The following is a 16763-nucleotide window of genomic DNA, read 5'->3' on the forward strand; positions in this document are numbered from 1 at the left end:
AAGGTGAAGGTCCTGTAGTGTGGTCCAACTTCCCACTTTTGCCTTTTTAATCAGATAGATAGCCGTGTTGCATGGGGAGGTAGATTGCACTATTATTCCCTGATTCAGAAGTGCCACAATGGTGGCCCTATGACTTCTCCCACCTTTTTTGACAACGGGAACTGTTTAGCTCAGGGTAACACAGCGTCTTGCTTGAGTGTTATTCAGACCAGAGCCACCCCTTGCAAGAGCCTTAAATCATAAGAATTAGTTGTCCTACTCTCTCTGGGACCTGTTCCAAGTCACTGTCAGTGAAGGGGCGGGGGGTGACAGGGGCTATTAAGGAACAGTGCACCTTTAGCTATTGCTCCAAAATGTCACAAGGGACACAAATTGCTAACACAATCTCTGCATCATCAAACAATTCTGCATCTGTCACTTCTTTGAGGGGTACCGTTGGATCAATGCACAATACAGTATGCAACTCGCACCCATCAAAGACTGTGCCCACCACAAAAATCCTTTTAGCTGACAAAACCAGGCCCTCTAAATCTAGGGAAAGTATTATACCTGCCACAAGCTCTGGGGTCACCAGTGGTTGGAATATGAAATGTGATGGTACCCGCCAACACGCCTTGCCAATGTAGAGCATTACCTCAAGCAATAGTGTAATCCCGTACACAAACTTGTCCGGATCCACAAGGATGCCACAAACCACCACCTCTCTTCCTCTTGTCTGTATGATGACCATGGTCCTTAAGGCAAACATTCCAGGAGTGGCACATACAACCCCATGGTCCATGAAGGACATTTTCATGTTTAGTTTGCTCAACAAACCTTGTCCCAGCAAAGTTTTTGGGAAGGACTCTGAATGCATTAAGGGTGCGCGCACCACTTTTACTCCTATTTTGCTAGCTATCTCTTCTGTGTCGTGATACTTTTGGATATCCCCAGATAATAGCTGCGTGTCAAGGCTTTCACCTGATAATGGAAATTCTCCCTCACTGATTCACGATTTAGTGGCACCTGTGTCGACCATAAAGATGAATTGCATATTACCTATTTCAGCACCCACCAAGGGATCCTCATCAGGGTGGGTAATCATAGACAGGACTGGGCATGCAAGAACTTTCTGTGGGCTGTCCTAATCAGAATACATATTACTACCTGGGAACGTGAACAACACTGCCCCCTCGGTAAGGTGCTACCGTCCCATTCGGGACTGCATTGGGAGTGGGCATTTGGCCTCCATACTAGGTGTTCTGCTGGGCCACTTGCGGTTGCACATTAGGCAGTGCGTGTGCCTGCATGTGTGTGGTTTTGGTGGCAACTGAGTGTACGCTTGTTGTATTTCGTAGGGTACAGAGGTGAAAATAGGGGGTGTGAAGGTACATGGCTGTGGCGGTGCAGGGCCAGGTTGGTCGCATGGGCTGTAGTTCCCTTCCTACGTCTACACTCTGTTGCAAAAGGACCCATTTCCCACGGCTCCAATACTGAGATGACTACATACAACCCCTGGGCCCCATCCCACCGAACCCCCTTTGCCCCCTTGGAATCCTCCCCTTCGTCATTGCTGACCTCCTTGTTGCCTTTCAGGATACTGATGCTGAAGTCCACCGTCCCACTGTCCCCGTCCTCTGTCTGACCAAAATTCTGCTATCTTCACATCTGTACATGCTTCGGCCTGCTCCTCTGAGTCGGTCTCAATACTTGTTGTTACTGCCCCTTCAAGTGCTATCTTAGCTAATTTTTTTTGCACTAATTTCGCTTGCTCAGCCTGCAGTCTCTGAGCTGTTTCCTTCTATCGTTCTATAATCCTTTTACAATGATGTAGAATGATGGTCTGAATTTTGGCCCATCCCTTCGACTCTACCCTCAATATCTTGTTGAGTGCTTTCTGACCTTCCTTAGGTAATTCCCTTCTAATAACAAAATAGAAAGATGAACTGATCGGTCCCACTGGTCACTCGTCTCCACTCTCCACATCTCCTGAACCTTTAAAATGTACTGCACTGGGTCTTCATCGTCCCCCATAGTGTACTGCATTATGGACTTTGAGTGGGGTGTGTCCAGGTATACCCACCACACTGTGTCCCACACCTGTGCTCTGATATTGTTAGCCAATTGCAATAAGTAAACCTTTCATGTCCCCCACCACCAAGGGAATTTCTGCTGTCTGCCTTTGAAAGGCATATATCCACTTCCCAACCCCAGCAGTAAGGGGTGGGCGTGTTTTGATCAGGTTATTATTGTCGATTGGAGCCCATGGCACATAATGGGCCTTCCCCGGCCCCTTGTGCAATAACGACATTTGTGTGCCTACGTCTCGCCTCGCTTTTTGTCCATCACTTCCCTTTTTCCTTGCCACTGCTACCTGCCCATATCTACTCCTCAGTCGTGGTCCCCACAAGGTCTCTACTCTGGGTGATATCTCCGAGGCTTCCTGGGCATCCCCTCATCTTCAAATTCATCTACAGTATCCCATTCTCTCTCTCGCAGATCTCTATTCAGATCCCTGTCTGACCTCTCCATCTAACAGCCAATGCTTTCCGTGGTAGCCACCCTTCCCTCTCTCAACATGCACATCTTTTATTGCGGTGCTATGCAGTCTGAACAAAATATCTTCGGCCCACCACACCCCTGGTTGTTCATCTCTTCCTTCGCTGCCCTCAGATGGGCCTTCCTCATTTTGCTATGTTGGCTTACCCCTCCCGGTACCTCACAGCACAAGATTTTTCTTGATCGATTGGGGGTCCAACAGTTTTATGGTTGGTGGTCTGGGACTGACTGGTACCTTGGAATGCTGGGGATCTTGGGATGGGGGCTTCTGGGTGCTATTACTTAGAGCTAGAACAGGGAAGGTCGGAGGCTTGTGCCCTCTTTCTCATGGAATTCCTTTTCTCAGAGAGCTTTTAACACAGGGCGTATTCCTTTTAGGATACGATTGATAGCAACATACGACAATGAAATGTCTATGAGTCTCTGCAGCTCTGGCCTTCCTTAGTGGTGCCCATGTTACAACCTAGTCCCTATTCCTGCATGCATATACTTATTTCCATGTGTGTGGTTCAGGCTACGAATCTGGCTGCAGCGCACAACTAGGCCTCAATTTCAATATGGCTGCTAATATGTAAGATTACTTCTAAGTCCCATTGTAATTTAAAGCTAAAGCATATATCACCCTCCCTGCACTATAACACCTGGCGTTACCCCACTCCCTCTGTAAACTCCCTGAGCCCCTACTGCACACTTCCAGGCCTCTGCTGAATCTGAAAGTGTTTGAGGGCTTGGGACAAAGGCCCCCCTTTCCAACATTTTGAGCACTCCGTTATTGAATATTGTCTTTATGCTATTGCGGTAAATTGGGCCCGCTTTAACAGACAGAACCCAGGAGCCCTAGACTCCCCCCAGGAAGTCCCAGAAAGGGTCATATGGTGATCAGGAGGGTTGGGGGAATTAACCAAAACCTCTGCATAACAGCATAAACCTCACCATGGTGATGCCTTATATTAACGTTCTGAACATTTTGCTGAAATGCTGCTATAACGTATTCATCACTGTCATGGGCTCCTATTGCAAATAAGAAATCTGACGCACAGAAAGTGTGGCATACCATGAGTGTTGCTTCGCCTTCACCTTTGTCTGGTGCGTTTGTCTACTTTTCACTGGCGCTACCACATTGAACAATGGTGTGGTAGTGAATAGCTTTACCATACCCCACATGCACGTTTCTAACGGCATATATTGACAAGCACTCTACAATATAATGGTAGATAATGTCTTCATCTCCTGTGGCACAATTATTTGCTGTGAATCTATTTAATTACACAAAACATGCTTTTTCTATGTCAGATTTCGCACGGATGACATTTTCAGTCAAATATTCCTAACAAAGCAATTGATTGTTATTAACGAATTTTGATTTACACATTCAGGGGATTGTGAGTTAAGGGTGTAGAGGGGTGGTGAAATGTTCGGGTTGGGAAAAACAGGGGATATTTTGGGGGACCCACGCATATAGGACGGGATGGGAGGGTCAACATTACCCAGACCTACATTAGTGAAAATCCAGGTCGGAGTAATGATGGTGATACAGGTGCCTTCAACCCAGAAGACACATTTCTAAAGGTAACACAAGGTGAATAAATGCATTTGCTTTACATAAATGTTTATCGCATATTGCTTCTGGGTGCTGTACAGCCCATTAGAGAAGAAGTCCTTCTTAAATGGGTCATTGTTGGTCAAAGTGGAATTTATGAATTCATATTAGTAAATGAATGTGTTACTTTTCTACTGTGATATGATTTTTAAGTGTGTTATAAATTAAATAATAATAAACGTGTGTAAAATGAAGACACTGAAGTTTAAACGTAATACTAGTATATGTTTCTCCTAACAGCATGCTGTCCCAGGAAGGAAATTCACCCGGCCACTAGATGTGTGTGTGGCCTACCAATCAGCAGTGGATGTTAGCTGCAACCAACAGAATATGTGTATCACAAATGCGATAGACCAGAGACACAAGAAACCAGAGAAGCCCTTAGAAACAAGGCCTTGTTCTGGTTGGGTAGCGGAGTGGGCCGTGGTTGTGACACACCCAGCCCAAGTACTCAGATTTCTGTATAGGGTTCAAATTAAGGAATGGTGTCATGGGGTTAACAAAGGGTGTATCATCATTGGCTGCGGCCAGACTAATCTCCCCTACTTTTTCAGATTGCACAGAAACGGTAAATTTACATCATCTGTGACTAATCTATTATTGTTTTGGATAAATTACCATGTTTTTTTTGTAGTTATGTTCTCATTCTGTAATGTTTTATGGTATCAATACCTGGTTTTTGGGATATGTGTGACCTCAAGACTTGTATTCTTTGGGGTCTGTTTTGTTTGTCTGTGTTTGTAGTGACCCCATGCCTTCGGACAGCTGCTGTGGCGCTATATCAATAACTAACTAAACCAAACTAAAGTAGGCCATGCCCTTTTCATTTATATGAGGCGCTTCTTATGTGGCCTGCTGATCTGTTGTAGGAAAGATCCTGGGAGTCTGTAGAACCTATTCTAGGCGAGTGAAGAACCCAATAGGTATCTTATTTGTCTTTGTTTTTTAAGCAAAAGAATGAGTAATACCGTGTGTTATTTAATTGTAGATACTGCCCTGCTACGCTGAAGTTTAGTTGAGAAGAACAATGGTGTATTAAAACATCTTCCATTTAAGGATTATTTTTTTTAAAAAAGTTTCTTCATTCCCTGCTTGCCTTAATACAAGGTGAGTGCGCTTTCCTGATCCAATTGTTAATCCAATACAAAATGCTGTTGTATATTAAGAAAATCATTTGTTTTCCACAGGAAAAAAGGTGTATAGAGTGTGCACCATGGGGAAATTGTCAGCGTTAGAGGATTGTCACACATGGATATTGTGAAGACTCATTAAGTGAAATGAAACACAACACATGGTTTACATGGAACTTGTTTGACAACAAGAACCTCTTCTGTATACCCTGATGAGGTTGACACCAACTATGTGAACAGCAAACAAGAGGGACGTCCATGAGCTATATTAAATATGTCTGGCTTAATGGGATATTTTATTTAATGTAATCACCACTGAATGCAGAATGAAATGTTTATATAATTTATGATTTGCAGTCAAAACATATCGTATATATATATAAAAACATTATTGTTCAGGTTTTCTGTTATAGTTGCTTTGACTGACAATATGGAAGGTTAGCTTGGGACAGCCTAATACAGTCCAGTATTTTAGGAATCTGTCACCCTGATGAGAGCTGGAGTATGATTACAACTGAACCCTATGTACCAATATATTGGGCAGGTGCTAATGGAAGACTGTCATCAGTCATAGGTGAGTGTTAACATTTGTGGCAGTGAAAACCAGTTCTGTCTAAGAAACCTGTAATTATGAATGTCTTATAACTGTAATAGTTGAAACATGCACCATGTCATTGAGTGTCATTTATAGCTGAAAAAACATCTTTATTTAAATTTGTATGAATAAATTGGATGGATTTAATTATAGATGTGTAACTTTCCTGATGTTTGGATGTGTCTTTTCTGCAATTGAAAATTGTGTCATACATTTATGTCACTCGTGAAATTGAAATACTTTCAAGTGTTAAAGCTTTGCAACATGGAAAATGAGTTTCCCTTTCATTCTCTAGTTTCACATTAATCAGGAAAATAACTGCAGATGGGTTTGCAGGCAATACCTTAGGCACCACCATATCCTCTTCCCCCTTCTAAATTGTATGTACACCATCACACTCAATTGGACAGACCATGCAGCCATTCAGGTCTTGTTTTCACTCTCCCCGACTGCACACAAACGTCAGGATGAATGACCCCATTGTGGCACATCATGCTTCCAACAAGTTTGTAATAGAGGCGTTGGATAACAGTGTTTCCACCATGTGTCATACATTGATGTCACTCATGAAAATGAAATATGTTTCAGTGTTAATGCTTGGTAAATATTTCGATATATTATGGAACATTAGCTTACTTCTCATCCTCTAGTTTCATATATTAACCAGGGAAGTAACTTCAGCTGAGTTTGTCAGCAATACCCTAGATCTCTAGGTATCCTCTTCCCGTTCCTAAGCTACAAGGACACCATCGCGCTCACAATCAATCAATCAATCTCATTCCCCTTATCACACTGCGACAGCCCACAAGAGACAGAAATATTACTCCATGGTGGAACATACGTCCTTCAATGGAGGCACTGAATACACAGTTTTGACAACTTCCCTACTTCTGCGAACCTCATCTTGCTGTGAAAAACTTTCGATGAACTTCAAAGGAGTTGGCAGATGCTTTCACTCTGAGAATATGTGGCTAATATCAAACCGAACCATTCTTACGCTGGAATACTCGCTGGAATACTCAAGACCTCTCAACAACACTCCTTTGGAGCGCTTGATATATGTTGGTACAAAGCCCACAAACTGGAGTTCCTTTCATCAATGAAAGTCTTTTGAAGTTAGGGCTACTTAATACTCTATTCTGGCAGTCTCTAGCAGGAACAAAGGCATTTTGGCAGCAGTAAAACACTGCTCGAACCCCACACCAGACCCAGAATTACCTGAATCCGAGGAGAAATGTGGGGTTACCAATACATTCTTTATTAACAAGATTGATTCCATAAGGTTCCACATTGAGGGCTCCAAATCTTCTGACCCCCAATATCATTCCATGGGCAGTTCAGCCCTAAACAGACTTCTGACTCCTCATGCCCAAGGACCTCATTCCTGCTTGCATCCTTAAAACCAACCTCTTAGAAGCATCCTCCTGGCTATTATCCTTAAACAAATGTGTCATTCATGGCCTTCTGATCTTCTCAGAATAGCCAACACCTCCCTCAGTGATGGTGCGTTGCCACCCATTTCTATAAACAGGGTTTGTATGCCCACTCCAGGAAAGAAAAAACATCCTTGACCCAGAAGACCTACAAAAATATAGGCTAATCACAAGCCTCCCATTTATCAGCAAGGTCATTGAGAAGGTAGTTGCTGATAAAGTACTTAACAAAGTCTTAGACTGCTCCAGGATAAACTACTCTGGGTTCCTACCCAAATTCAGCACTGGAACAGCCCCCATCCAGCTAGTCAGTGATGATGGTGGCCTTCAGATATTGAGCAAGGGGATTAATTCTGCTAGTCCTCCTGGACCTCTTGGCTCCATTCGACACAATCAACCATCACAAACTACCCACCCTCTGTCAACACATGATGGGCTTCTGTGGCACTGTCCTGAAATGGTTTGAATCCTACCTATCTAGCAGACATTAGGCTTCTCAATTGGGGCCCCACAGGCCTGAATGAAACCCTGTCATCCGGTCATCTTTAATCCCCTAAATGGAACTGCTCACTCCCAGATGAGCCCAAGATAATGACACTCCAGTATGAAGATGAGTGTTTTCTGTCAAATAGAGAATATGTGTACTATATCCCACTGGAAACCAACAGAGCACCAGACATCTGGCTTCTGGCACCAGTTGTTTGTCTTTCAACAGTACACTTGACTTTGTATGATTTATGGCTGCATATGTCAGAGAGCAGTGAAAGAACTTCGATTATCAGGTCCTCCAATATTCCCACATTCCTCACCATTCCTGAGATCACCAAAAATAGAAAACACTGCAGCATTGAATATAGGAAAACACTCCTGAACAGTGTGAGGTCCTTCACACAGCTATGTGATTGCTAGACAGCTAATTGTTCAACATCTTGGATGGGAAAGGTAGCTTTGAAATTTTATAGCAGTTTGCCATGTCCAAGGGTTCCGCTTGGATCTGTTTTAAAGGACTGGTGTGTAAGGACGTCCCTGAGTAAGGACTAATTATTTATATTTCACAGATAGTTTGACGTGTTAGGTCATTTAGTAAGGAATTGGGGGATTGTTTGAGGGCATTGCTCCAAATGGACGTCTGTCCATTAACTTTGCAGGAGTGAAGTGATCTGTGTGCCAGTCAAATGTCAGTCAAATGTCAGTCAAGTGAGATTATGAAGCACAGGCAACGACATAAATATGCTTCTCAATGTATCCATAGGCACAGTGGTGTAGTCTGACACAACTTTGTTTTTTTGTATACCTGACAGATAGTATTCACTTAAACTACTTTTCGTACGTGTTCTGTGATAAAAAGTGGAGACAGTCTCATAAGGGCTGTGTTTGAACAACTTCTGATTGTGTGACTCCGAGGTTCCTAATTTCTGTAGAATTCTCTACAAAATATTTTAGTGGGAAGCAAGCACCTAGAATACATTGGTTTAGGTGAAAAGGTCACACTGGCACATTTGTCATTATGGTGATACGTGGTCACCCATATCCCCCCTAGCTACTTTGTTCAGACTTTGCTTGAGCTAGAGCTTCAAAGAACTATAGGTGAACAATTGTCTCTTTCTAAGATTTTCCAGGTTTTTAAACAATTACAATTATTCATGCCACCTATGAGCCAGGTGGTAAAACTGTCAAATGTGACTGAAGGTAACAGTACCTTGAAGAGAGCATGTGCATTTAGCCTGGATTTGCATCAGATTATGTGCGACTAATTTCCTTTATGGGTGCATCAGTCACATTTATATATATATGGAAATAGGATGCAAGAAACCCAGAATCCAATGGCACAATGGTCTGACCAACCCATGGCCATTTCAAGGTCATCTTCTTTGAAGTTGAAGATGCAACGCAGGCTGCACCAACAATTGTTTATTGGGCCACAAACCTTTTGAGGAAAGTGAAGCCTCTCAAGGTTCTTTATTGTTGCTTTAATGGAAGCCATGAGAGGGGTCCCAGGCCACACATTAAAATCACCAAGAAAAGATGAGCCGTATGATAAATGAATACACATGCTTCCGTGTCTATGACTCTTTCTGAGAAGAATACATTGGCACACACAATTATTAATTATTTTGAGAGTTGCTTGGAAATCATGAACAAGCGAATGAGAAGCTCAATTGCATTGAATGAAACACGACCAATAGTACTATTAATAAATTAATGGAAGCACTCTGAGGCAGAGATCTGACACAGCATGGAGAAGACCAGGCCATGCTGGGGATGTAGGGGCACTGGGAGTTATTTATGGTGTTTCTGTGTGATATGAAAGGGGAAAATACAGAGTGATCTACTGGAACCAGGACAAATGTAAACATTGGTATGCCTGTGTGTAGAGGGCGGCTCTGCCTAGAGGTCAAGATGAGGTGCTGTTAACTCCTTGCAGTTCACACTCAGAGGGACCCTGTTCTTACAGGTTTCCCCCGTACACCTGATCTTTACGAAGAGTGCAGAGTTTGCTTACAACATCTCTCTGAGGACATTCCAAAGCCACTAATCTCTAAAGAGATATACTATATGTTTTTGGTACTACGTTCTTTAGGGAGAAACCCCATCTTTGATGCACAGGCCTTTTCCAACCTGTTTGTCAACACTGTGGCTGCATGTGGTATTATGGCTGCGTAAAGATAGACCACTGACTCATGAGATTATTAATATTATTGTTATGGTATTTAATGAGTGCGGACCTAGCTTTTGGAAGCAATGGATCACTTCACAATCAAAGGGGGAAGAACACAATGAGGGAAACAAAGAAAAAGGGAGTGGGGAGCTTAAAACAGGAGAGTGTGAGCAATTGGCATCAATGGTTTGACAATCACCCGGGGAGGAAACAGTGAAAAGCTGATCACCATGTCTCAGGTAGGGTAGGAGTGGAGGGTGTGAGTACTTAGGTGTTAGGAAGGACCCATTCCTTGAAGAGGACAGTCTTCAGCTTTTGAGATCAAGAACGCAGTGACTTCTGAGTGATCACAGGCATGACCCCTCCACTTTAGCCTTGTTTTCCCTTGTCTCTTCTGAAATAGTAAAATATATTAGCAAACATTATTAAAGCGGTGTGAAGGGTCAGCCTCAGCTTGATGAATCGCAGCATCATTGCATCTAGTATAGGATTCTAGGAGTGGATTTCTATAGTTGTATCAGAATATCATACATCCAGACATGAGCAAATTCAGCAATGCACGCAATTAAATTGCACTTTCTACATTGTCCCAATAATCTAAATTAATGGAGGGGATCCTCACGTTCCCGCACCTCTACTTCTCAGATACATAGGGCCTCATTACACAGATGGCAGTAAGGGTTTACCGGGACCGGTAAGGGTACCAGTGCCGGTAAACCCTTACAGCCTTACTACAAGGTCCCTTTGTGGGACCCTACCTTAATGGCTGGTTTTACCAGCCGTTAAGGACGGGACCCACAAAAGGACCTTGGAGGTAATTACGGTACCGCAATTTGCGGTACCGAAATTACTGCCGTCCCCATTCCCATTGAGCCCAATGGGGGCTAAAATGAGAATGGGGAAGGGCCATGGTGAATGGGGAATTACCGCCCCCACACACCGTGGAATAGGGCAGTAATTCCGCCATTCACCATGGCAGACTCGGTAAAATACCAGCGGCAATGCCATGGTTACCGCCGTCCGTGTAATGGGGGCCATAGTTTTAAAAAGGAGCCCTGTAAATCATATACTGAACCATTCCAACTACACTAATTACCCCATGGGTTTGTTTATTTATTCAATGTGTTTGTGTGTTTTGTAAAATTCTCTAACAGTCAGAAACACTTAATTAGCACAGGGAATGGAAAAGGGCTGGTTTGAAAATTTGAAAAAAAATAAGGTCTGGGGCCACCTCAAAAGAAGCTGACAGGAAGGAAACAATGAGTGAGAGCATAACGGGAACAGAGAGAGAAGACCAGGAGATGTTCAGAGCTATGCCTGAGGACTGCTTTCAGAGTCCTGTCAAAAGGGGGAGAGGATTAGAGAAGCGAGTAAGAAGAGAGAGAGAGAGAGAGAGAGAGAGAGAGGGAGAGAAAGAAAGAGAGAAAGAGAGAGAGAGAGAGAGGTCGGAAATATTCATATGTGCATAGTTAAGCTTTGGGGTCGCTTCCAGGATCCGGGTATGAAGTGGGAGGGAAAGGAAGAGGAAGGTGAGGCTAGAGAGGGAGAGATCAGTCCATTAATGATGTATAATCCGTATCCCATCCACCCATACTTGTCCCAAACTGCTGTAGCTCTCCATACCCAGGGTTTCCAACAGTGATACCTGGTACTAGAAAAAGTAATAGTAATATCCTAACTTGACAAAAGAGCCATTCAATGAAAAGCTGCTTGTGGAAATGTGTATGCTATGCAAACCGATATTGAGGATGTCCTCTATGTAATGCAACTCAGCTTGATAGCTTACGACAAGGCTGCCAAGCGTATACTAAGTATTTTAACAGGGTCAGCTCTGTGTAAAACCTGTTCGGCAAGTTCTGATGATGCTCAATTTAACGCAATATTTGTCATTATTTTACTTTTATTTATTTACAATATTATACAGCTTGGAAAAATATAGGGAGGCTCTGCTGCACCTCATGTCCCTAAATGGAGGCAAAAGCCTTAAATAGATGGCCCACATTAAGCTATTGCTCCATGATTTGGGGTTAAGTGACCTGTGGTTTATCCCAAGGGGTAGCTGTCGCTCCGTCCTTATTAATGCTAAAATCTCTGCAAAGCATAGAGCAATGGAATTACTTTTTGTTGATGCTGCCAAAAATAATCTTGGCCATGAATAGACAGTAAACAACACAGAGTTTGGGTTTAAGCAAAACTTAGATTAAATGAGTCCGCCCTCTGAGAAATCCCTGTATTTGCACTTGAGACTGGGCATCTTCCCATTTGCTTCACTGACGCGTGTGTGGGGCACTTCAGCATCTGATATTTGTCCTATTTGCGGAAATGCTAGAGAAACACTTTTTCATTTTTTCCTGCTATGCAAAAAATCCCAGTGGTTGAGACTATTGTATTTAAAACCGATTTTAAGAGAAGCTGGCACCCGCACCTTAAATGCTGCTATGTTGTTTTTAAATTACTCTATTTCTCCCCCAGTGATCGTTTGCTACAGCCCGTTATAGCCATCGTACGTGGCTGCTGGGAAAGAAGTTTGACATTTTGACCTCAGGGTTTTATTTACTAAGGATGTGAGCTTTGCTCTCCTTGTAATTTTTATCTGTTTAATAATCTTTCCAATTGTTTTCTGAGGTGTGCCAAAAATGCCAATTTGTATTGTTTTTAGTTTTCAATGAAATCTGTATTTTATTATAAACTTGATGATTTTATTACTGAATAAAAGTTTTTTGATGATGATTATACAGGTAAACAGAAGTCAACTTTGAATACGACATACAATCCATAAAAACACATACGAAATTTGAAATCCAAAGATAAAATTACATCTAAAAACAAAAGCATAAACATGAGTAAAAGACTTCCATGTTTTGCTCCAGAGATTAATATTCCTAATTCCATTTGTACTTCAGCCCAAGAATCAAGCCAAAATATCCAGGATAATCACAACTTTCCTCCAGAGAATAGTTTGAAAAATAATGGACGATACTTTATTTCCACTCATGAACGTGGACCACAGAGACTCTGCTGAAAGTCCACTCCCAAGGCCAGCTGCTTTAAGAGCAATCGATTGTAATTGCAAAATAGAGGGACATGCCGACAAAAGGTGTTTAACAGATTCCAATAGTGATTCACCAGACAAGCAACATTGTCTAAGGTCCCTCAGAATGTTATGCCAAGCACCTACTATCTCAAAGATCTTAACAATGTTCATTTTGAATTTGAGATGATCCCAGAGTGGGGAATTACCCACAAAATGTTGGAAATAACTTGGGGTTTGCACCCGGTTCTGGATATAATCAACCAACACTCTGGAATTACTGTTAGTAGCTAAATCAACAACTAATTGTGCTTCACTATACCCTAGTAAGACAAGCTTCATTAATTTCGTGTAACACTTACATTTTAGTCCCAAAGGATTCCCGGAAGCCAGGGCAAGCCATTTGTCAGCAATCAGCTTAATTTTAACAATACAGCTATTATGCATATAGCTAGCTTTAGACAGTGACGCTTCATAAATTGGCTTGCTCAAAGTGGTCGTTGGTGGGCCATTTACCAATTTCCAATACATGTTTAGACAGCATAGCCAGAGTTTGACATAATATGGCATGATATTAACTTCAAGGTATATCATTTCAATCGATGTTCCGGGTACTCATTTATAGAATAGATTCTAGTTTGATGAATTCCGATAAAATCTCAATTGCCCAAATCTCAGCCCTGCACACAATAATAGGTACAATGTTGACTTGGTATAGCTGAGTCCAAATTCCCACTGTGTAACCCCCACCCTTGCGTGCATAAGAGCCAATACTACCAGGTATCTGAGAGGTTTTTTGATTAATTTGGTCTAGGTGCCATATGCCCTGTAATTTAGTATCCAGGGGAAGGCCTAATTATTTATATTCAGAAACCACTTCAAGTGCCTCCCTGTCCAGGTGCAAACAAAACCCTTTCACCTTTTTGTGTTCACTACCAATGAGTTTAAATCAAATAACTCTTTCAGACAACTCAAGGATGATTGCAGGCCGCCAGGGGTTAGATCTAACAAGACTATATCATCGGCATAGCCCATCCAGTTTCGGGGCTATTGAGGATGGATTAACAATAGCCTCACCCAGATCGGACATGTAAAGAATAAACAACATTGGTTCGAGAATCCAACCTTGTTTCAGTCCTTGCTGAGTAGGTATCCAACTAGACATCCCACTATGTTGGTCCAGCCAAATCTTCACCCTGGTTTGCTGATGTAGGAAGATGATAATTTTTAGTAAACCTGGCAAAATGTTCCAATTAAGTGCTTTCGCCAAAGTCTACCTCTATCCACAGATTTAATTGCGGCACTAAAGTCAATAAATGCTGCATATACCAGCCTCTTGCATACTATCCGTGCCTGCTGAATAACGGTGACCAAGGCTAAAGCATTAACCATGGTGCTAAGGCCTTTTCCAAACCCTGTTTGGTTAAATGGGATGAAGTTATGTGATTCTGCCCATTCCCAGAGCTCATTCAGTAATACTCAGGCAAATATTATAGCCTGGTGTCTAGCATCACCAATAAACAGTAATTGCCTGGTTTGGCATGGCTTCCCTTCTTTAGTACAGGGACAATTATGCTGTCCCGCCATGTGGAGGGGATGGATTGAGTCACACCAATCCAGTGGAATAACCAACATAGTGCAGTTGTCCAATGTTCAGGGTCCGTCTTAATAAGCTAACTGCAAATCCTATCCAAGCCAGGAGCCCTAGAGGACTTGCTGGCCATAATTAAGCTACAGATGTAATTTTCACGCCTAGAAACACTTGTGTACAGGCGCGTTATAAATGACTTAATATATCATATCATATCATTAGGGCTTTTTGTGAAATGCCACCCAGTAGTTATCCTGACTGCCATGGGCGGCATTGCTTCATCCCCCCCCCAAGAGACTGCTGTACACGAGAGACCCAAACCTTTTCCAGAACACCATTAATATCTCTATCCAGGGGTATATTGCCCTTTATAATCCTCCAGAACATAGTAGGGTTGTTGGTAAGGGACGTGTGCACTAGGGCCCTCCTGCGAGTACATTCAAGTTGATACTTATGCAATCTTAACCATTTACAGTATACAGTTTTTATGTTTTTTGCTCGAGAGACATATTCAACCGAATTTGATGCATTAGTTAGGTATATTGCGCAGGTCTCTTCGCATGTCCCTTTTCTTAATTTTTATTTGTTTTTTTGAAGATGTGCTGATGTAAAGTTTTAGGACCAATATCAGAGCGGGAGCCTATTCCTCTCTTAATAAAGGAACTAGATATAATATTCTCCACCCACACTTCCCCAACTTGCTGTCACTACAAGAAATTCAGTTGAGTGAAGAATTAACACTCAAAACCCTAGATTGAACAAAGTTGATAGGGTAGCTAGCAAGTTAAGACAAGCAATGAGGGGATAATGATCCCTTTCCTTATGATGGGTGACAAACATGATATGATATGATATGACATTTATAACGCACCTATACAGAAGTGTTTCATGTCAGTGATCATTGGCGATGAAGATATTGTCTAATAAACTACAACAGTTGCATCCGATTCTAGTGAATTCCAATGGAGTATCTGCGGGATAAGCACCATTGACCATGGTGAATCCTGTTGAGTAAACTGGACCAATTAATCCCTTGCTTAAAAGCCTGAGCCAGAGCGAGGATGCCACCCTCGATGGGAGAAGAGAGAAGCGAGAAGCGAGAAGCTCAGATTCCCACGCCCTCTGATGTGTATCATTCGGGATCCGGGAGTTAAAATCTCCACCGACCAAAACGAGGGTAACTCCACTTATATTGTGGATAAGTGCTTCTGCTCCCTTAATAACCACCTTGGGGTGACTCTTATAAACCGGAGAGTAAATATTGATGATAATCATTTCTTTCACGCCAATATTAATCAATTCTGAAGGAAACTTGATTCTACTAATGCAGACATTATCTGATTCAGAGGTTAATTCTACCAGGCCTAGAGGTTTCTTCACTTCCAATAGTAGGCCACCCTTTGGACGTCCCCGGGGCCCCTGTGCAGCCAATGAACAGAGTGTGTGACACCCATCTATTGTTAGTGGATTCGTAAGCCATGTCTCCTGAAGCACTTTAATAGATAGATTATCAATATGCTTCAATAGGCCATCCTATGGTCGAATAAATGAAGATGGAAATGAGTGGTCCAATTTAGGAGCAGAAAGCGGGGGTGAGAGTCACTACTACAGGTGCAATTTCCCATGATGTGCAACCATTTGGACTAACCATTCCCAATGGGACTCCTCCCCTTTCAACCCACCCCCTGTCACAATCCCACCAATCGTAGGCAAGTCGCATGGGTTGCTTACTCCTTTTTGTCTGCCAGTATCAGAAGTTTGCAGGAGGTTGTGGGGCAGGGAGCGCCGTCCACCTGTACCACCTGTCCCACCAAACCGACTAGCCAGGACATCATCCACCTCGATGATTGAACATTCATAACCCAGTCTGTTAAAGGACATACAGTGGTCCATAATATAAGCAAGATTGCTATCAACAAAATAATATACAATCGAGCTAGCGTATCTGATATTTTCACGAATGTCCAGAGTCATATCACTACTTCGGAGAAAACGAAACGTAATAATACTCTGGAGCAGCACTAAAAGCGCAATCAATTTAGAAAAAATCTGCGGCCATCGCAGAACAAACGTTGGATTTGTAATGCCTTTAATTTGACTGTTAATGCAGGTGCCTCAAGAGTAGACTGAACATCCACTGTAATACTTCTTGGGTCAGTCTGTACCAAGGCATTGCTGGTAATGTG

The sequence above is a fragment of the Ambystoma mexicanum genome, chromosome 5q (genome assembly GCF_040938575.1).
Source record: "Ambystoma mexicanum isolate Mex_15411 chromosome 5q, UKY_AmexF1_1, whole genome shotgun sequence".
In the NCBI taxonomy this organism is placed as follows: Eukaryota; Metazoa; Chordata; class Amphibia; order Caudata; family Ambystomatidae; genus Ambystoma; species Ambystoma mexicanum.